The sequence below is a fragment of the Rhipicephalus sanguineus genome, chromosome 6 (assembly GCF_013339695.2).
Source record: "Rhipicephalus sanguineus isolate Rsan-2018 chromosome 6, BIME_Rsan_1.4, whole genome shotgun sequence".
Lineage (NCBI taxonomy): Eukaryota > Metazoa > Arthropoda > Arachnida > Ixodida > Ixodidae > Rhipicephalus > Rhipicephalus sanguineus.
In genome coordinates, this window is record NC_051181.1 from 40,736,302 (window position 1) to 40,757,790 (window position 21,489).

The 21,489-nt window shown below is 45.8% G+C and overlaps 2 non-coding genes across 2 annotated transcripts; both read left to right on the forward strand.

The window, feature by feature from the left end:
• Positions 1-2,911: 2,911 nt before the first annotated feature.
• On the forward strand, positions 2,912-3,003 carry Trnay-gua (transfer RNA tyrosine (anticodon GUA)). The gene is given in 2 exon segments: positions 2,912-2,948; positions 2,968-3,003. It is a non-coding gene; the product is annotated as a tRNA-Tyr (tRNA).
• Positions 3,004-4,747: 1,744 nt separating this feature from the next.
• Trnai-aau (transfer RNA isoleucine (anticodon AAU)) lies at positions 4,748-4,821 on the forward strand. The gene has a single exon. It is a non-coding gene; the product is annotated as a tRNA-Ile (tRNA).
• Positions 4,822-21,489: the final 16,668 nt, after the last annotated feature.

A 21,489-nucleotide genomic window follows, 5' to 3' on the forward strand; every position in this document is an offset into this window, starting at 1 on the left:
CTCTGAAATGGCTAGGGTTCCATGCAGTCTCGCTGTATGTCAACAAAAACTCACGTGACACACAAATTTGGCAAGTATCATCGATCACCACCTGCCCACAGAAAATAAAGAAGCGAACACACGGGGGCAGCAAACACCATCTACGATCGCGCACGAAACGCCAAGCGTATGGAGCAAGCCCGACAAGACGACTTTTGTCGCTAAACGGAGAACGCGGGAAAAAGGCGCAAGTAACATGCTGCCGAAAACGAAATCCTTAAGGAATATATGTTGAATTCAGACGGACTTTCTGGACACATATTTTTAGTTGCATGGTATGTGATCGGCCATTGTTTCGAAATTCTGTGTCCCATCTGTAATCGAGTGCTAAGCGGCTTCGATGGTCAGCACCCTCACAAGGTGGAATGGCTCTCATTTATTTATTTTGTGCCATTACATGCGTCATGCTCTTGTAATCCTACGTTCAAGCAACGGGCAGCCCGGCACGCATCGCATACTATTTTCAGAATAATAATTGACAACGCCGTCGCTGCTCTCCTGTCACTTTCTGGATGAAAGTACCTTTCGCTAAGCCTTGAGAGGTCCTGAAACTCTTTTCCAAGTTATCACCGAATGACCTCGGTATCGGAGTTTATTGTGTCGTGAATCGATTACCGCAAACATTTCTGGAATCCATCAGGAACGAGCGGAGTTACAGGAAGTTGTCTCAGGCTATAAGCGCTTTCTCTTCTCTAGTCCCGACTGCAATCTACACACGGAGGAATGGCACGTGAGAAAGAAGTTATGTAAGCGCTCTTCGTGACCTTGAGTGTGCGTGATGAAACGCGATCTCTTTATTCCCGTTGAGATTCCTATGCTCTCAAGTGTGCCTACTGCGCAACGTCAGCAGAAACGCGTCGCCGGCACGTGGTGACACCCCGGCACAAGTAGCGCGTCTTACCCAAACGCCGCTCTTGATTCATGTTGCATGAACACTACCTGTTGTTTCACCCCAGACAGGAGGCGCCGGCAGCCCCGAACAGAGTGAGCACAAGCCTGCATATGAAAAGAAGGCGTCTTAGAAAGTGCAACTTAGCGCTTTGCTTCTAAACACCCCTCAGTGCCGCACGCGAACGCAAGATTTCGCTGAGCTGTTCATGGCTGTGTCTGTTTTCCGCAGGATGCGTTTTTTCACCAAGCCGAGGGTTCGTTTATGACCGCTTTAAACTGAGGATAAAATTCCAGTATTTCATGTATGCCTGCCGTGCGAGCAGTTTTAGCGTGCGCCTCGAGACGATCGCCGACGACATCGCACAATCCAAAAATGAAGAGCGGATTAAAGTGCACTTATACTGATTTCAATGAGAATCTAAGTTAACATCGACTAGAGAAAACGACACAATTACGGAGGCATGTTACGCTGGAAATGGCCCCAAAATGGCTGCACACTCCTTTCCAGTAAACTCGCATGCGTAAATATTGGTCACGTGTTATGTAGAGAGCAAACATGCTACATACATAGCGCTAAGTGTATCATCACTGGTTCATCTAGGAAGTCAGAAGACTTATACGACTGCTGGTTTATAGCGGAGTGGCATATGGTCTATATGAAATCAAAATTTGCCATCCTATACTTGTAAGCAAAAGCTCCTAGCGCGTATGTGCTACAGAAATGGGGCAAGCCCTACTACTCACCACTGCTCCCCTAAACGGAAAGAAGGCAGCACACTGGCGGCCGACACCAATTAAGATTTGTGGACAGGCGTAACCAATAACAGCGAAATAATTTAATGAACCCTCGCGATTAACCATGTCTTTATAAACACCAGGGCCGCACGTTTGAGCTTCGGTGAAACCTATACCTCTACCTGTAGGCAGTGTTTCAGCAGTAATTTTAACGCGATAGTGTTAAAGAGCTCGTTTCGCAGGAATTTCGGTGTCGGCGTCGTTGGCTGTGAGCGAAAAATCAGCGTTGTAACTCGAGACAGTTGCAATTAAAACAAATTATAAGAATTTTCGGTTACAGTCAGAACCAAACCTAGGCCTTCTACGTGGCAAGCAAGTGTTATACCACAGAGCCACGCCAATGCTTGAAACTGCTTCGGAAAAAAAGCACTATATGAGTGTCATGCAGCCAAAGAGTCTCCTTAACGCATGTAATATGGCGTGGCAGAAGCGTAACACTGCGCCAGACGTGAAAACATGTCAAGTCCTCAACGAGTGGGCGTCTTAAAGGCCCTCCCGTTACAGAGCGCTCAGACATATTATTAATATACAGCAGAAAAGAATAAAAAAGTGAACAACTGCGCAACTGTAATTGCAGTAGGCATTCTAGGGTAGTTTGAAACGACCAATGTTACGCGCAGACACGTTCGGTTCCTTGCAGCACGGTTCAGGCATCCACCGAGAACCGAAACTAGGCTAGTAATTGAGAAGGCTATGCGCACGGGGCTCGATTATGCTATCGCGTTCTATACTCTGGAAGGCGAAGCTCAAGCGTCTGATTACGAGAGACGCCGCATTGGAGGGCTCCGAGAATTTCGACCGGCTGTGGTTCATTAACGTGCGCCTTATCTAAGCGCACGGGTCTCAAGCGTTTTCGCCGCTATCGAAAATGCGGCCGCCGCGGTCGGGATTCGATCCCGCGTTCTCCTGGTCACCAGTCGAGCACCACTTCTCAGATGTCATTTTTAGTACAAAACTGAATTGAACTGGTGCTGTAATGTTGACCATCTCATTATTGTTGTACTTACAGCGATTTCAGCTGAAACGTGGAAGAGAATGCGCAGTTTAATTAGAGCTGCTCACGCGCCAAGCTTTCCTCAGTGCGCCTGAACCAGTTTCAGAGCGGGCGCTCGCCACGCCTCAGTGAAGTAGGCGACGCGGCGTGGGGAGCCCTTGATAAGAAGCTTGCGGCGTTCCTAACTCCGTTCCGTCGATAGCTCAGTTGGTAGAGCGGTGGACTGTAGAGGTGTTACTCAGGCGGACATCCATAGGTCGCTGGTTCGAATCCGGCTCGACGGAGTCAGTTTTTTTTTATTCGTTTTTCTGGTTGATCATTATCTCATTTGGTAATATCATCTGATTCCCCTCCAAAAATTACGGTAAGATTACACATACGTCCAAAGTACCTTTCCAGAACATATTGAGCGGAAATATGTCCTGCGCACGTAAAGCTCATTTTAGTTGCGCGATGCAGTTGAAAAGCAGGTACAAGATTGTTTGTTAAAAAACAAACATTTGTTGCGTCCTTTCAATATTTACGGTTTTGGGATGTATAAACACGCAGGGTGTTCTTCTTTGTTTTTGACACAGTACAGGTTGTTTTAAATATTCAATGACAGTGACCTTTAGTGTTGGCACACGATCTCTACATCGACGCGGACATACTCTCCCTCAGCTAAAGTATTACTGAAACGACTCATTCATAAGCACTCTTTAATTAAACGGAAGCCTTAGATTGCTCATCAAACGCGAAAATTGAACGTCGCTATCGGCGTCAACACATGCAATGCAAATGATTATCATACCGCGAGGACGTCACCATATGACGTCATCATGACGTTGCAGGTCTCCAAAATTTGTGACGCTGCCATAACGCCACTAGAACGTCATATAACGTGACGTCACATGAAGACGCCATCACATGGCAATCGTCGCTTGGTCAAAGGTGGGCCAATCATGGAGGCAGTGAAAAACTAGGCGAGGTGCAGAAAGCTTTCGGAGAGGGGTGGAGGAGCGAAGACTGCGAAGAAATAAAGGTGACTTTCGCCTTCGAGTCGTCTTAGGTGAACGCATTAGGGACCTTGTAATATTAGTTTCGTAATTGAAAAACTGGACGGCAGTTCTTTGTATGGGACAATTTACACCAGCGCAAGTGAGCCATATAAAAAGAAGCAAATGAAATGCCACAAGGCAATTCAATATTATTAAAAGTAAAACTTACAGCAAGGAGTTGAGTCATTACAAGATTTTCAATGGTTTATACTGTATAGAAATGGTGCCAGAGTACTCTGGCATACTCAAAATTTTTTTGTAAGACATACTTATCAAAGCCATATTGTGCATGACAAAAACCTTTTTGGAAGAACCTGATAAGCATATTATCTAACGTACCTTGTCTACTAGAGCGAACTTGTGAATGTAGTATTACCTACGCAATGTATTCAGGGGCTTCCCGAATATGCAGTCACACAAAATGAAAAAAAAAAAAAAAATCGGTGGCTCCTTTTCGTTTTATTATTTTTTTACACAGACTACCACGATATTCTGAGCGTTGAATATCATGGACATTACGCTGAACCTTAAGCTTACACCTGCAAGAGACAAATTTGCGCATTCAGTTTTCTCGCCAGTTCAGTAAGTTGTTACGAACATGAGAGATAATTCCTAATGTATCATACTCGTAATTACACAAATAAATTAATTGTGTCCAAAAATATCATCTGGGCAACAAGTGTTATAAGAAACATTTCGTTTGGAAAATACCGCAATGACCAAAATATATCTGCTTGCCGACACTGAGTCTTATTACTAACATGGCACGGAAGATTCAGCCTCACCGGTCGCAGCAAAACTCACTTGTCCTTACAAATGTCAGCTCAGCGTAGGAGACACTAATTTCGGTCGCAAAGCACGCATCCCGTTCACACGTGACCGCGGCTCTGCTCAACAAAAAGTACTTACCCATTTGTGCAGGTATTTTAAAGCTGTAATCGCAGGAGGCCCCCTACCGTTGATCCGATCTCTGCAAAGAAGTGCTCGCGCCGGCGCTGTGGCTTAGTTGGTTAAAGCGCCTGTCTAATAAACAGGAGATCGTCAGTTCGAATCTCACCGGTGCCTCGCGACATTTCTTTTTACTTTTTTTTTTTATGTGGCTCACAGCACATTACTCCGAATGATGTTACCTCTGAAAAGGAGTCTTTCAGGCGGCGCCTTGGCTTAGTTGGTCACAGCGCCTGTCTAGTAAACAGGAGATCGTGAGTTCGAATTGCACCGGTGCCTCGCGACATTTTTTTATGTGGCTCACAGCACATTACTCCGAATGATGTTACCTCTGAAAAGGAGTCTTTCAGGCGGCGCCTTGGCTTAGTTGGTCACAGCGCCTGTCTAGTAAACAGGAGATCGTGAGTTCGAATTGCACCGGTGCCTCGCGACATTTTTTTTATGTGGCTCACAGCACATTACTCCGAATGATGTTACCTCTGAAAAGGAGTCTTTCAGGCGGCGCCTTGGCTTAGTTGGTCACAGCGCCTGTCTAGTAAACAGGAGATCGTGAGTTCGAATTGCACCGGTGCCTCGCGACATTTTTTTTATGTGGCTCACAGCACATTACTCCGAATGATGTTACCTCTGAAAAGGAGTCTTTCAGGCGGCGCCTTGGCTTAGTTGGTCACAGCGCCTGTCTAGTAAACAGGAGATCGTGAGTTCGAATTGCACCGGTGCCCTCGCGACATTTTTTTTATGTGGCTCACAGCACATTACTCCGAATGATGTTACCTCTGAAAAGGAGTCTTTCAGGCGGCGCCTTGGCTTAGTTGGTCACAGCGCCTGTCTAGTAAACAGGAGATCGTGAGTTCGAATTGCACCGGTGCCTCGCGACATTTTTTTTATGTGGCTCACAGCACATTACTCCGAATGATGTTACCTCTGAAAAGGAGTCTTTCAGGCGGCGCCTTGGCTTAGTTGGTCACAGCGCCTGTCTAGTAAACAGGAGATCGTGAGTTCGAATTGCACCGGTGCCTCGCGACATTTTTTTTATGTGGCTCACAGCACATTACTCCGAATGATGTTACCTCTGAAAAGGAGTCTTTCAGGCGGCGCCTTGGCTTAGTTGGTCACAGCGCCTGTCTAGTAAACAGGAGATCGTGAGTTCGAATTGCACCGGTGCCTCGCGACATTTTTTTATGTGGCTCACAGCACATTACTCCGAATGATGTTACCTCTCAAAAGGAGTCTTTCAGGCGGCGCCTTGGCTTAGTTGGTCACAGCGCCTGTCTAGTAAACAGGAGATCGTGAGTTCGAATTGCACCGGTGCCTCGCGACATTTTTTTTATGTGGCTCACAGCACATTACTCCGAATGATGTTACCTCTGAAAAGGAGTCTTTCAGGCGGCGCCTTGGCTTAGTTGGTCACAGCGCCTGTCTAGTAAACAGGAGATCGTGAGTTCGAATTGCACCGGTGCCTCGCGACATTTTTTTTATGTGGCTCACAGCACATTACTCCGAATGATGTTACCTCTCAAAAGGAGTCTTTTTGGAGTACATATGTACACTACCTAGTACTCCTACGATACAGGCGTCATATCAGATTAACGTCTATGGTTCCAGTGTTGGATCCGCCTTTATAGCAGTGCAATAAATATTACATTTGTATTGCTACGTTTCAGGAAGCTATATTGAAGCATTGCTCGGCCCCAGAGGAATACATTAACGAAAGTTACGTATGATATTCACATGATTGCGCCATAAAGTGCACTTAATTTTGATAATACTGACGTATCTACTCTAACGTGAGGGCTGACGTTACGTCGCACCATAAGTGACCCTTTGAACGCGAGTGTTGTCGACGTGCCTGGTAAGCTTACGATGTGCCCACAGCTGGTACAATTACAAAAACAAGTCGAATGACCTCGTAACGCTTGGCTCCAAGCCAAAAAATGCAGCATAGAAGTGCTCGCTGATTGCTTCGCATGAAACTGATTCCCACAACACCTGGGATCTGCCGAATTTTTTTTATATTGTATTTAATTGGTTAAATAACTAAGATCAGATATGGAACATTTTAAATGTTCACTTTAGGGCCAAGTGCGTTTCTTTACGTTGCGGAAGACATTCCAAAACGACAGACCCAAACTCTTGTGGCAACGGACACTGTGCGTGGTGATTTTGTCCGACGTTTAAGGAAAGCTCGCGAAATAGGAAATAAAACCACTTGACTGTGCTGATGCGCTGCCATACTTCAGCGCTTTCAACTGTGCTTGAAGCGAAAAAACCGTGAATGTTGACCGTCAACCTAAAGTTTATCAGGAACTACGGCGCTTTCAAGGTAAATGTAACGGGTAGCGAAACTTCCATAGGAGCCCATACGTTCAGTTAATGGGGCTCATTCAGCTGCTCATGTGGCTTAACGCCATCTGTGAGAGGAGGGAACATTTCCGTGGGAACAAAACATAAAGCGGATGTGATACAATATTCGGTAAACAAGTGATGTCATTTTGTTGGCACTAGCACGAAATTTGATATAGAAAAATTCAACCAGCTCTGCTTCGCGGACACTGATGAAACAGCGAGGCTGGTTGCCTTCCCTTCGTCAAGCTATCGCATTTCTATGTTTTGCAAGTCTTTCAGATATGCTGTATTACTGCTCTTCATTAAACACTCTTTGTTATGCTTTGTGATGGTAGTATAGTTTATTGCATCTTGACCATACCACTGTTATGCACAGGTTTACAAAGAAGCCTTCGCTTAAGAAGTTCCGATATATTGTGTCACTGCTCTTTATTAAACACTCTTCCTTAAGCACTGAGGTGGTAGTATAGCCACCATCTTTTATAACCACAAAGCGTCACGTGACATTGGTGCGACTGTGTTAACGCGCACACCATTTGTCGGGCTAACTGTTGCCGTCTTCCTTTTTAATGGAAGCTGTGTGTAGTGGGATTTACGCAGTTTCTGTGGCTCATACGCGTTTACGATGATGATAGTTTCCTGATAGTCCGGACATATTTCTGTGCCACATACCCCTTTTTTGGGCTAACTGTCGCCTTAATTTTTGAGTAGTGAGATTTACCCAATGTCTGTGGCACATACCCGTTTATGATGCCCACAAGTGTTACCACCGACCCCGGACATGAAAGGCTCGACCAAGAACAACTTTGCTTTAAAATAATTTCTTAGGCCCATGACCACTAAGGACTCACGCTAAGGCGAGCCGGCGTGTCCTTGTCATGAGTGCTTCAAGTCAACGCCAGCTAAACGAGTATCGATTCATGACTATAGGCAGTGGTGTTTAAATGTACTGCCGTTTAATCAGCCTTGGTCTTACTTGAAAAGGTATTCTTGGAACTTTTATTCGACATTCGTGGCATGTTCGGCAGGTGGATTAAAGGAAGCATCAGCGTACCTCTCATATTTGTAGCATTGCTTATTTTGGTTCGCACATACGCAGGTTAAAGCACACATAGCTTGTGCTTGTGCGCTCTAGTTCGAACAAGAACAAATGACGCCTAGTCACGCGAAAATTATGACGTTTCCGTTTTATTCAATGGTCACAATAGTACAGTTCCATTACACTGCGCAAAATGAACACCAAGTGTGGAAATAAGTACAAAAAGTGCGCGGACACTACCGGCACTATGTTTTGCCTTATGCTGCAATAAATTACCGTCACGTGTAACGCATACAGGCATGCGAATTGTCTTAGCGATGTGCTCACCGATAACAGGAGTACACTGTAAACGATATTACACCCATACAGGTGTTTTTTGGTGTCTATTTGGGTGTCTACACCCCCACACCCCACGGAAAGGGCTAAAAAGCAGGATTACACCCTTTTCATGGGGATACTTCGCGGATTTACACCCTTTATGCATCGATTTTCAAGTGTGTAATATGAAAACTACACCCTTATGGCAAAAGTGGAATGGAGTATTATTAAGCAAACATACACCCTACCACCCCTACCAACCTTTCAAAAATATATATAATAATTGATGGGGTTTAACGTCCAAAAACCACCATATGACTATGAGAGACACCCTAGTGGAGAGCTCTTGAAATTTCAACCACCCGGGGTTCTTTAGCATGCACCTAAATTTAGGTACACGGGCCTCAAGGATTTGCGCCTCCATCGAAAATGCGGCCGCCGCCGCCGGGATTCGATCTTGCGAACTGCGGATCAGTATTCGAGCACCATAATTACTAGACCACCGTGGCCTTTCAAAATATAAATAAAGTGGTCCCTTATGGGTGTGAAAACGTTTACAGTGGTAATAGTAGGCACTGCGTGTTCACGAAGGAAACCGAGCAGCAGGAATACTGATTCACGAAAATCCAGCGCGCACAGTACTCTGAGCCCGGCTTCTTATGTAGAAGACATGGGTCGCCTGGCGTATTTGTGCTGCTATTGCATCATTGAACAGCACATCGTTTTCGCGGGTACCGAGGCAAGCGCTCGGAGTTAATGTTATCCGCATCGTTCCGTTACCGTTGAACACGTTCACCAACGATGAAACGCAGCTCACGATTCAGCGCGCAGCAAAAATTAAATTCTCACCTCAATAATTAGGAGAATGCATGCAAGTGCGGAGCACCAAAACACTTCAGGGGGCGTGTCGTCGCAAACGAACTTTACGGGCGCACCTTTCCACGCACCGCGAAGGCTGCAGCTGCACTGCATAGTAACGGCGTGCACCTCTCTCAGGGGTCCCTAAGAAAAATCTTTTTTTTTTCCTAATTATTAAACACTGTCCTAAATTCTTTGCGCATTGCCCCTACTTGATATTGTTGGAGAAAAAATTCGGCAGATCCCACGTACCGCGGGAATCGATGTTATGCGAAACATGCGGAGGGTAGCTGACTATATGAAGACTTTTGTTTGGGCAAGTTGGTTCATTGTAAAGCGAAGTGGTAACAGCGTGAAAACACACCAACAAGAGAGACGACACGGACACACAAGCGCTGGGCACTCAGCGCGTGTGCGTCCGTGTCGTCTCTCTTGTGAGTGTGTGTTCGCGCTGTTACTCCTTAGCTGGAGGGAAGGTGACTGCGGTTTTTTTATGAGCGAAACCTTACGAAATGACGCTAAAAATATGTAAAAATGTTGCGCGCAGAGACACGTTGAACAGTCGCATAACTTTTATATAACCAGTTCTGTACAGAGGTGTAACGATGCCAATAGCAACATGGGTACTACGAACACCAGAACCGGTAAGTTGACATGTATACATATATATATATATATATATATATATATATATATATATATATATATATATATATATATATATATATATATATATATATATATATGACGCCTGTACCATAGGCGTACATTTATAAAATTCGATAGCCAGCAGTGCAACCAGAATTGACATTTCACCAAAATTACGCCTGCGTAGGGTCTTTTTCCAAAGGAGTTACGAGACCTGGCGCCGCTCTGTGGTAGAATACTTGATTGTCACGCAGATTGCTTGAGTTCGATTCCTGCTGGGACCCTGATATTTATTCTTTGCAATCGACGGGTCAACGCTAGCGATGTCTGTTTTTCTTAAAGCTCTCGCATTTAAATTACCAGTGTCTGTTCTCGCCGTTCCTGGGTAGATATAAACTGTCAATCACATGTGGCGCACACCCGCATACCGCGGCCCGTGGTATACGGGTATGTGCCACACGTGTCTGGAGGAGAAGGTTTGACGACGTACGCGACAAGATTTTCATGTTATTCATCTACTTTAGTGGCACTCGTGTTCCCTTGAATGAAAGTTCTCTCATGCACACATTTGAGAAAACAAGTCATACTGAGACCCGAGGCGGCACACAATATTCCGACTTGCTCTCAGTGTATAATTGCAACTTGTCTTTCTATGGTCATGGGAAAGACTACTAGTACAATAGAAAGGTCAAGCATGAAATAAACTTTCATGAAAACATACTATGATCCTTTATTATAAAGTGGCGAAATAATAAATAGTAAGCATGCGATGATACAGAAAATGCTGCACTCTGAGGCTATGCTAAAAAAAAGAATACATCAAATACAACTGCCATAGATGTTTTACATTCATAAATACAATTATGTCTAGCCCTTTCGGCCCTGGTGTCCTATAAAAAGGACACGAAGAAAAACGCCGTGAAATCAAAACACAAATGCGTACGAAACCGAAACAGCGGGGGGACCTCTTCCTTAGACATCCCCATTGGCATAGGCATCAGTCTCTACGTCATCGTTTCGTCGGCAGGACGGGAAGAAGAAAAGAAAATGGCAGACACCAGAAAAGATGACAGCGACGGTGAGCGCATCTTTTGACATTTTTAATTAAATAACTACTGCCTGATAGTGATCGCATTTTTTGTGGTTGTTTCTTATGTATTAAAGGCTCCGAATATATTCGAAACCTTTCTCTCCGCTTCGTAATTTAGCCGCCACGTGCGTCTATGTGCGCGTCCTAAATATAGGACGCCAGGGCTTAGGGGTTGTCAATTTTCGCCATGCGTTCCTCGAGGTGGCATGGCGCTGCTGTTACTAACGACGGCCGCTCTCTTGTTCTTTCTGTTGCAGAGGTTAGCTTCCCGACTGATCTGTTTTATTCAATGGCAAGGAGACCTCGATCAAGACATGTACGTCTCGAAGGTCCCGATATTATGTTCTCAGCATTGGGGAACGGCGACATATCCGAGGTGGAGGACGACGATGATGAGGTTGAGGACGAAGAGCCTGGTCTATCAGACCATGACGCTTCAGATAATGAATCGACAGCCTCTAGCGATCAAGAAAGTGAAGAAGTTCGCACAGAAAAAGTGTTATGGAGAAGAACGAGATCACCCAAACTTGGAGCCGAGTTTCGCGCCACTGCGGATGAGAATGATTCCCTCGATCCTCTACCCACACCGTATGACTACTTTTCGCAGTACGTGCCAAGAAGCGTGTTTATTGAGTTAGCCGACAAGACGAACATGTATTCGATTTTCCAAGAGGGAAAGTCAGTGCAAACAAATGAAGTGGAGATAAGGAGATTGATTGCCTTGCATCTGGCTATGGGTGTCGTGCGGTACCCACGGCTTCGCCTGTACTGGAAGCCGTCGCTGAAAACCGAGTTTTTCTCAAATATAAGCATGTCCCGAACCGCTTCGAAAAGCTGCGCAACTGCTTGCACATAGTAGATGTGAATGGACCGCACGACAGCAACGACCGTTTGTGGAAAGTGAGAGCACTTCTAAACTCATTTCTCCAAAGGTGTCAGGACCTTCGCCTTGAAGAACACCTTTCTTTAGATGAACAAATAATAACATTCAAAGGAAAACTTGATATCAAGCAGTACGTCAAAGGAAAGCCAAATCCATGGGGTGTGAAGGTGTTTATATTATGCGGTGCTTCAGGCATTATACATGATTTTATTGTGTACCAATTAAGGCTCTACAACTGAGGTGAACCCGGAAAGAAAGAAGGACTTCGGAGTCACCGGAGCGTTCGTACTTCATCTGGCCAAGAGCATACCTGATGGCATTGGGCACAAACTCTTTTTCGACAATTATTTTACCGCGCTGCCAGTATTGCGCGTCCTTCTTGAAAAAGGAATATATGCTGCTGGAACAATCTGTTCCAACCGGGTCGAGAAATGCCCATTGAAATCAGAAAAGGAGCTGAAAAAGAAAGGCAGAGGTACGTCCGACACCATGCAAAGCACTGACGGAAAAATAATCCTAACAAGATGGATGGACAACCGGACGGTAACGTTGGCATCCAATTTCCTCGGCATTGATGACGAAGATGAAGTCACAAGATGGAGCAAGGTGGATGGCGCTTTCATCAAAGTGAAACGTCCTGCTGTTGTGCGGGAGTACAATCGCAGCATGGGCGGCGTGGACAAAACTGATTTTCTGATAAGCCTCTACCGGACATCTATCCGGTCAAGAAAATGGACCCTTAGAGTGATTATGCACTTCATCAACCTCGCTGTCACGAATTCCTGGTTGGAATATAAGCGTCATGCTGAAAGGCAATGTGTAAGCAAGAGAGACGAAATGGACTTGCTTGAGTTCACTTTGAACACAGTTGAAGCTCTCGCAAAAGTTGCAGCTGTTGACCAGCCCCGCAAACGTGGTAGACCATGTTCGTCTCCCCTTCAGCCTATGAAAAGGCAAAACTGCACCGTCCTCCGGCCTGTGTCCGACGTACGGTATGATCAAATTGGTCGTTGGCCTCTGTTAACAGCCGAGCAACAGCGATGCAAGCTTGAGGGATGTAACGGAAAGTCAAAAAACAAGTGCGAGAAGTGCAATGTGCACCTGTGCATAACGAGCAAGAAAAACTGTCTCAAAGCTTTTCACTCAACTTAAACAGTGTGTACAAGATTTTTTAAAACATTTTAATGTACAACAGTAGTTTTTCACCCTTCGGATGTGTGCAGAAGCAAGAGAATAAACTTTAACCCTTCATTTCTGTTTTATTGACTTCTGCAACCACTAAGCCCTGGTGTCCTATATTTAGGACACGTCGCCATCTTTTAAACCAGTTGAGTGATGGGCGTATATTTGGTATTATTTTGTTCGTTAGGCAGTAGTGGACTAATATTCACCAAGAAAAAAAATCTTCTGACAATAAAAAACATTCAGGGCTGAAAGGGCTAGAAAGGACAATTTGTATAAAAATACAAATAAGCACAGCCATGTGTTATATAGCAATAAAATAAGTCAACTGACAACTCAAAGGTATTTCAGTCATGGTTCATAAAAAGCACTAAAAACAACTCAAACGGTTGCAAAAGAAACCTGCTGTCACTTTTCATTGACGGCCTAAGCACACACACAAAAAAACTAAGGGAAACCAAGCCTTGAGCGTGCTGACCGTCTGCAGCCGCACATCAGTCCCATGCAATCAAAAGAAAGCACAACACCCTTACCACCAAAGAAGATGCGCCTTCTGTCACTCGCCCCTTCTTTTCTATGAAAGAAGTTAAAGGTTGCAGTTCAGTAGCTTCGTTGTCATTCCTCCTGACGAAGGAATTGAGTTCATTCCAAACCTCGTGGAAATAAAGCCATGTTTTCGTTGGAGCATTTCAAAAGCCGTAATTATGTAACCTAACCAGACAAGCAATTCTGTCAATATGTCTAGCTGTAAAAAAAGGAAAGCAGTGCATATCAGTGACACGATGTCTTCGAATAAGTTAAAAGATGTGAGAAAGGAATAGTACATATTCATGTATACATTCGTATTATGCTAATTGGAACACTGTTCTCCACAGGTGATAGTGCATACTCGCTTCAACCTAGACTGCTTAACCCCGTCCCTGGAGCACATCCTGCAGGATCCTCTGCTGCCCGATTCCACCGCACCCACTCTTCACTGCGGGCGTCGTATAACTGTGCACTGGAGTCCTCAAGGCCCACTTTCGGTGCTTGGAGAGCTACAGAACACTGTACTATGGCCCCCTCTTCACGTCGAAGATCATCGCAGTTTGTGTCGTGCTTCACAACCACGGTGTTTGGCAGCAGCTGCCTGAGCCAGACGACATCCCTTGCACTGAAGAACTCGAATGAGAAGATGCGGACCTTTACAACAACAATAGCGACGATACGGCTGCAGTAGACATGTACCAGGCTGGTAGGCAAAGGCAGGATCACGCTCTGTAGTGGTTCACAGCTGGGCACGACTCGATGTAATGGGGTTTACATTCCTGCGAGATGTGCACAGAAACGTGAAACACAAGAAGCTCTTGCTTTTTCTCATGACAAAGTAGCCACTTGCATTGTGTTCGATCCTATACCTATCCCCTGTACTTGTGTTCTTGCAGGAATTGTATTCTGACAAAAGCTTCATTGTGTTCGTTCATTGAGAGCATGCCAATTGTACCAAGCAGTTAGGCAAAACCACGCTCAGCTTCTGCCGCAAATCATAGCAGGACTAGTTTGTTGAGACCATAGTGACTCTGTAAACAGCCTGTGTTATTTTGCAGCAGTGCATGCAACACTGAATGCCATTCCAGAGCATTGTTTTCAGCACTTTATTCACAATGCGAACCTGTGTGATGAATGTACGAGTCTGGCAGTGTGTACAAAAGCTCTATTCATGTAGTAGCCACTCGTACATGCAAGAGCACAAGCTTGCTGTGGTTGATAATCTATGTAAACGCTTCTAGTCACAAAACGAATCAGTACCGAAAGGGGCAACGTGGGCACAGCACTGTGTAGCTACTTTCTGTCCTGGTTTCTCTGGTGTACTATAAAAGTTTACATGCAAGAGTAATACGTGATATTTCAGAATGTATTGTGAGTCAATTCATCATCCTTGCAATAATAAAAAACAGTCAAGTTGTCTCATTGCTTACATCATTGTCTTATCATTCACTGCTGCCAACAACAACAAAGGATGCCTCTAATATTGTACCAGCCAGTTTTGAAACAAGCACATCTGCATAAAAGACATCTCTTTGAATGTAGTTTGTGCACTTCTTAGTGCTGCCAGTCCAATGTAACATGAACTGCGTGAAATACTACAATTCCTCTTCTTTATCTGTGGCCATTATGCACTTCTTATCCGTATGTTGTAAGCAACGTGGAAGTACTTACCACAGTTAACACCTTCGGAGATGCATAACTTCTGTGGATTGAGATTCGCCTAGACTTTATCTTCAGATTCAACTGATCGCGCATAACGTGAGGTCCTGAAACTTAACTCTTATTGCTTCTGGTGATGTATATTTACATGATTGTAACTTTTATTTACAGTAATCCTTACGCATCCTCAGCAAAGCATATAGCACCATCTTAATGATCACGACAGTTCATGAAGATACTTCGCGCATCGGAGACGTTATAAATAACTCAGCTGGCTGTTGGGCTAGTTGGCACATTACTTAAGATAAACTAGACGCGGAACAGCCACCGCAACAAAAAAGACAGAAGGAACAGAAGGGGCATTATTAATACTTGCAATGCTGTGCAGCTCCTTATATCTATACTATCGGCAGCGCTTCTGGACGCCACGGGCCCTGGGAACGAAGGGCCACCGCAGTCCAAGACGGGGTCGACGCGCATACTTGTAACAATGCGGGCGTCGTCCACCGAAACGTGCATCGCCGAATCGAACGGCCCTCCGCCTGTTCTCCTGCAATGAGCATGTGCATAGCCGAAACGTCAACACCACCCGAGTGAAACGCAAGCTTACCTGACTTTACTGTCATTCCGCGCCTCGAGCTCGAGCTGCCGCCACTCTAGTTCGCCATAGCCACCGCCACTCCGGCGCCGGCCTGCTGCTGGGGCCCAGGCGGTAAAGGCGCTCTGTCATCGTCTGTCACGGCTCCCGTCGTACCTCCGGTAGTAAGTCGCAAACCACCCTCCCCATACGGGGACGATCGGTAAAAAAATGCAACATCGCGGCCCATTGTTCGGCGATCTGCCGACATAACCACAGAACACCTACACAAAACAACCAGCGAAATGACGATGTCGGCAATGTCGACGCTGGCTTGGCTGGCTCGCTTATTGGCTAAAAAAGTTGCTATGGCTTTGTCACTCATCTCCAAATGTGGCGCTAAATTGCAGACGATATCGTCTGCTTCACAACTTTAAAACTAAACGCTTCACTTTTCTTTTATTTTTTTTGTTGTTGCATCAACAATTTCAGATACAACATACTATTTAATTGCACGTTTCTTTGCATCTTATGTCCCCTTCACCTCACGTTTCGCAAGCATTTCATGCGTTTGCGTCATCATTGTGTACACGTCACGCCTACGTCAAATTTGACAGAAAATGGTGGAAGTCCAGAATAGCACCCCGTAACTCCCCTTCCTGATGTCTCTGGCAATATGCTTTCGATTGCAACCGCTTTCGATCGACCTTGGCGCTTCCTTGACCTGTGGCGCCTTCAGAAATGCTGACGCGCTACGAAGCCGATGAGAGCCAAGGCCGCTCATTAAGCCATGGTCCGCGCGCACGGCTCTTTTGTTTGAAGTACGGTCGATAGCGCTGCAATACGGTAGCGTATGAGAGGAGTCACGTGAATTATTTCATATTTTATATCATATTTCATATTTACATTCCCTAAAAAGAAATGAGCGTGCCGAGCTAAATTGTTGAATTCTGTGCAGCTGCTGCAGGTGGAGGAGAGTAGCGACCAGTCACGTGCACGGAAATCGAAATATGTATGTGACGGTTCAAAGTGAATGGGGGAAAGGAAGAGGAGGAAGACGAGGAGTTAGATTAAACTGGTGCTCTGACTGACGCCATGTCTCGTCCGTTACAGTAAGTCGACAGGATCTACCTCAACAGTATCATGAGCCCACCAAAGAAGATGATCAGCCTGCCGAAATACACCGGAGCTGAAGACGACGTCCCTGTGGACAAGTGGTTGCATCTCTTCGAAACGAAGCGAGCAACGCTACCTGGTCAGAACGAGATCGCATCGACTGCATCAGCGAGTACCTGGAAGGTGAGGCATTCCGCCGAGATTTTCGACTGCGAAGATTCGTGGGAAGGCATCAAAACAAGCATGATAGCGCGATTTGCAGCCCCCGTCAGCGACCCCTTCCGCCAATTCATACACTGCAGACTCAAAAGAGAGCAGTGCATCAGGCACTATTACGAAGAGAAGACGCGCCTTGGTCGCCTTGCAGAGTTGGAGGACGTTCACCATAGTGTCAGGCTTGACCGATGGTGTACCTGAGGAGATTGAAAGGCGCCTCGCTGGAATGTCGCTCGCCGCCCCGGCCAAGTGGCTTGCTGCTGCGCTCCAAGCGGAAGACTGTCCAGAGAGATGCTTCCCACGCTTGTCGAAGCAGCAGCTCGTGCAACGGGAGCCTCATCCTACGCGACGATGGACTGCAGGATCGACGCGCACCCCGCGCAGTGAGTGCCGACGGTCTGCATCTGCTGGTTTGCCAAATCAGTTTCACTGGCACAATGAGTGCCCTCGTCGTGAAATGGTGTCTGCTCTAGCTGACGACCAGGGAAACGAAAGAGGGCGGCCCAAAGCTGCACTAATACGTTTGGTGGACTTGTGAACGGACACTTGGTGAATGCAACTCTAGATACAGGAGCCACTATTACCTGTATCAGTGACACTGTGTTCAGAGAACTCAAGCTGCAATTGCTCAAGGATCCATGCATCAGTGTCCAACAAGTCACCTCAACGACAAAAACTTTGGGCCGCGTACACATACAATTGGAAATAGGGAAGATAAAGCGGGCAGTCCAGCACACGTTCTCCAAGGCATGAAGACTGAATTCTTGCTAGGCCTGGACAACGCCTCCTTTTCAACCTTTCGCTCATCTTGAATACCATGACTTTGCTTCAAGGACGACGAAGCTCTACACAACCCTTTGAAAATCAAAAGTGTGTCTTCAGTGCTGGTACAACCCCGATCCAGTCCATTGACGTAACGTACCTTTCACCGTCACAACAAGCTGCTTTGAGAGATGTGCTTCACAGTTACGAGGACATTTTCTCAAAGTCTCAGATGGACTTCGGATCTATTGCGGATGAACGACATCGCATTGTCCTCAGCAACAACGTCCCTATTCACAGACCACCATATCGATGCTCCCCAGCAGACAAAGAGGAAATTGTCAGGCAAGTAGACCTACTGCTGAAGCAAGGCGTAGTGCGTCCCTCTTTTTCACCATACGCAGCTCCTGTCATTCTTGCGGAGAAAAAAGGCGAAGGGCGTACGCGTTTATGCATTGATTATCGAAAGCTTAATGCTGTCACTGTGCCCGACCACCAACCTATTCCGCGCATAGATGATGTGCCGGACTACCTGTGTAAATCGAAATATTTTTCTACATTGGATATTACCTCAGGCTATTGGCACGTTAAAATGAACCCGGAGGACATCCCAAAAACAGCTTTCGTCACGCCAAACGGCCATTATGAATGGCTTGTTATGCCGTTTGGTTTGCGAAATGCTCCTGCTACATTCGAAAGAGCTGTAAAATCAGTGATCAGAAAACATAACTTGCAAAATGTCGTCAAAAACTTTGATGATATCGTAGTCTTCTCCGACACATTTTCTGAGCACCTACTGCATCTACAAGCTCTACTGCAAGCTCTAAAAACGGAGAACATAAAACTGAAACTGAAAAAGTGCCACTTTGCCCAAGCTTCTATTGAATATCTGGGTCACAGAGTGTCGAACGGTACAGTATCGCCAAAACGAAGCAATATAGAAGCAGTATTGCGATTCCCAAGACCAAAATCTCCGAAAGAGCTGCAGCGTTTTCTTGGCACCACCAACGTTTACCGCCGGTTTATACCGCATTTGAGTGACATAGTTTATCCACTTACAAAACTGTTGAAGAAGGACACGCCATGGGAATGGGATTCCTCATGGAACAAGCTTTTGAGGAAATGAAAAATCGTCTCACCGAAGAGCCAATATTACGAATATTTTCGTGCGAGAAACCATGCATTCTTTATTGCGACGCATCTAACGTAGGCATCGGCGCAGTCCTGAAGCAACGAGATCGTGATGGTAAAGAACACCCTGTCGCTTATCACTCGCGCAAGCTACTCACGCACGAATTAAATTATGCCATCACAGAGCTTGAATGTCTCGCTATAGTTGACGCTGTTGAGAAATGGCACTGCTATCTCCATGGAAGAGCATTCACTGTTGTCACCGATCACGCTGCCTTACAATGGCTCAAAAACATCAAAAATACCAGGGCCGTCTGTTTCGATGGTCTCTGAAGCTGTCTATGTATGACGTCAACATTCGACATCAAAAAGGGCAGCGAAAACATCGAAGCGGATGCATTTTCTCGGAATCCTGTGGTTCAACTCCTTTCATTACCAGAACTTCAAGGTTACCAGGATGACCGTCCTCGCTGCAAGTACACCACTGAAAACGGGGTCATTATCGTGACACGTAAAGGAATTCGCAAAATGTACGTGCCTCACAAGCTCCGACTGGGCCTTCTGCAGAAAGCACACTGCCAGTTCGGACACGTCGGAGTAAAGAAAACTCTCGGGTTGTTGTCACCTTACTACTATTGGCCGGAAATCATCACAGACGTTTCGTCCCACGTCCGCCACTGTGACATATGTCAGCGCTGCAAGAAGCCTAAAACAAAGAGATTCGGATCACTCGAGTCGCTACCACCTGCAGAACAGCCCTTCGATCTTGTAGCAATGGACACTATAGGTGGCTTTTCAGGATACGGATCCACGAAGAAGTTTATTCACTTGGCAATCGACCACGCTACGCGGTATGTCTGGGCATTTCCCCACAAAAATGAAACTTGTGACGCATACATTTCCTGCCTCGCCACCATCTTCGCTGCAGGGAAGCCAAAGAAGTTCCTCTCTGATCGTGGGCCAGCTTTCACTGCTGGCAAGCTCAAGCAATTCCTAAAACGCAACAATGTCCACCAATTGTTCACGTCCTCACAACACCCTCAATGTAATGGCATGAACGAACGTACGAATCAGATTATTGTAACCCGGCTAAAGTGCAAAATGAATGAGCAGCCACAGAAGTCTTGGGTCAAACATCTTTCGGATGTTGTCCAGGAATACAATAGAACTCCACATGAAGTAACCCGATATCCACCATCCTACCTGATGTATGGAATACCTTCATACGATACCATTTTAGACACGCCGCTGGAAAGTGTGCAAGAAGCAAGGAAAAGTGCAGTCAAGAACACGCTAGCTTACCACGAGAAGAACAAGATCATCTACGACAAAAAATTCCTACCACAAGGTCTTCAACCTGGCGAACTGGTGCTCTACGAAACACCTTGGCACCCAAACAAAGGAAAGCTCAGCTCAGTCATGGAAGGGCCTTACACGATCCTTCGTAGAGTGTCTCCTGTGAACTATGAGATAGATCGATGCGTGGCACCATTAAGCCGAACTACTGACATTGTGCACGTCAGCAAACTGCGCCTCTACTATTGTCCCAATAGTTGACGCTCTCTCGGGGGGAGGGGGAAACGTGTGACGGTTCAAGGGTGAATGGGGGAAAGGAAGAGGAGGAAGACGAGGAGTTAGATTAAACTGGTGTTCTGACTGATGCCATGTCTCGTCCGTTACATGTATGTCAGCCTCAGGAAAATTAAAACCTACGTTAGTCATCGCCGATGGTGACGCAGATGACAACTGGTCAATTGCATCATTCATTACCATTGTAGGTCGCGGGTTTTCAGGGCTGACAAATATCTCATCAAGAGACCACTTATGTGTGTCAAACATCCGAAACTCCGGGTTCACATTAGCCCCTTTGCTAGATTATCAACTCACAAAGCGACACTTACGCGACGTCTGCGGCTGGCATCGCCATCGTTGCCAGCCTCTCTGCACCAATCAGCGGCAAAGTCGATCAACTTCCTCCTACCCTGAATACGTCTTCAACTACCATACTTGGCTCCTCTAAGGTCCCTTGGAGAAGCCCAGCCGCCGCCAGGTAAAAACAAGGGTGAACAATGGTACTTTAAGAGTTGAAAATCTACCTAAGGGGATTTCTGACAATGACAGACTGGTAAGTTTGTTGCGCCATTTACTTAACCATTAGCAAAAAGGCGTTTCCCTCTCTGATCCTACATCCCGAAGCGAAGGCTGCACATAGCTTTGCTCAGTTCTGGCTTCAGTAAATGGTAAAAAGGTGTTGCAAAGCCTCAATGACCATGCAAATTCATCGCTTCTTCACGCTGCTTATATGCCACTGAAAGCGACAAGTGCAGAACGTAACCTAGCTCCGGTATTCTCTTACTCAAAGCGCTAACAAAAAAGTTTCAAGAAAAAAAAAAAGATGTTTGGTTGATCCCTCTGTCATAGGAATCGGTATA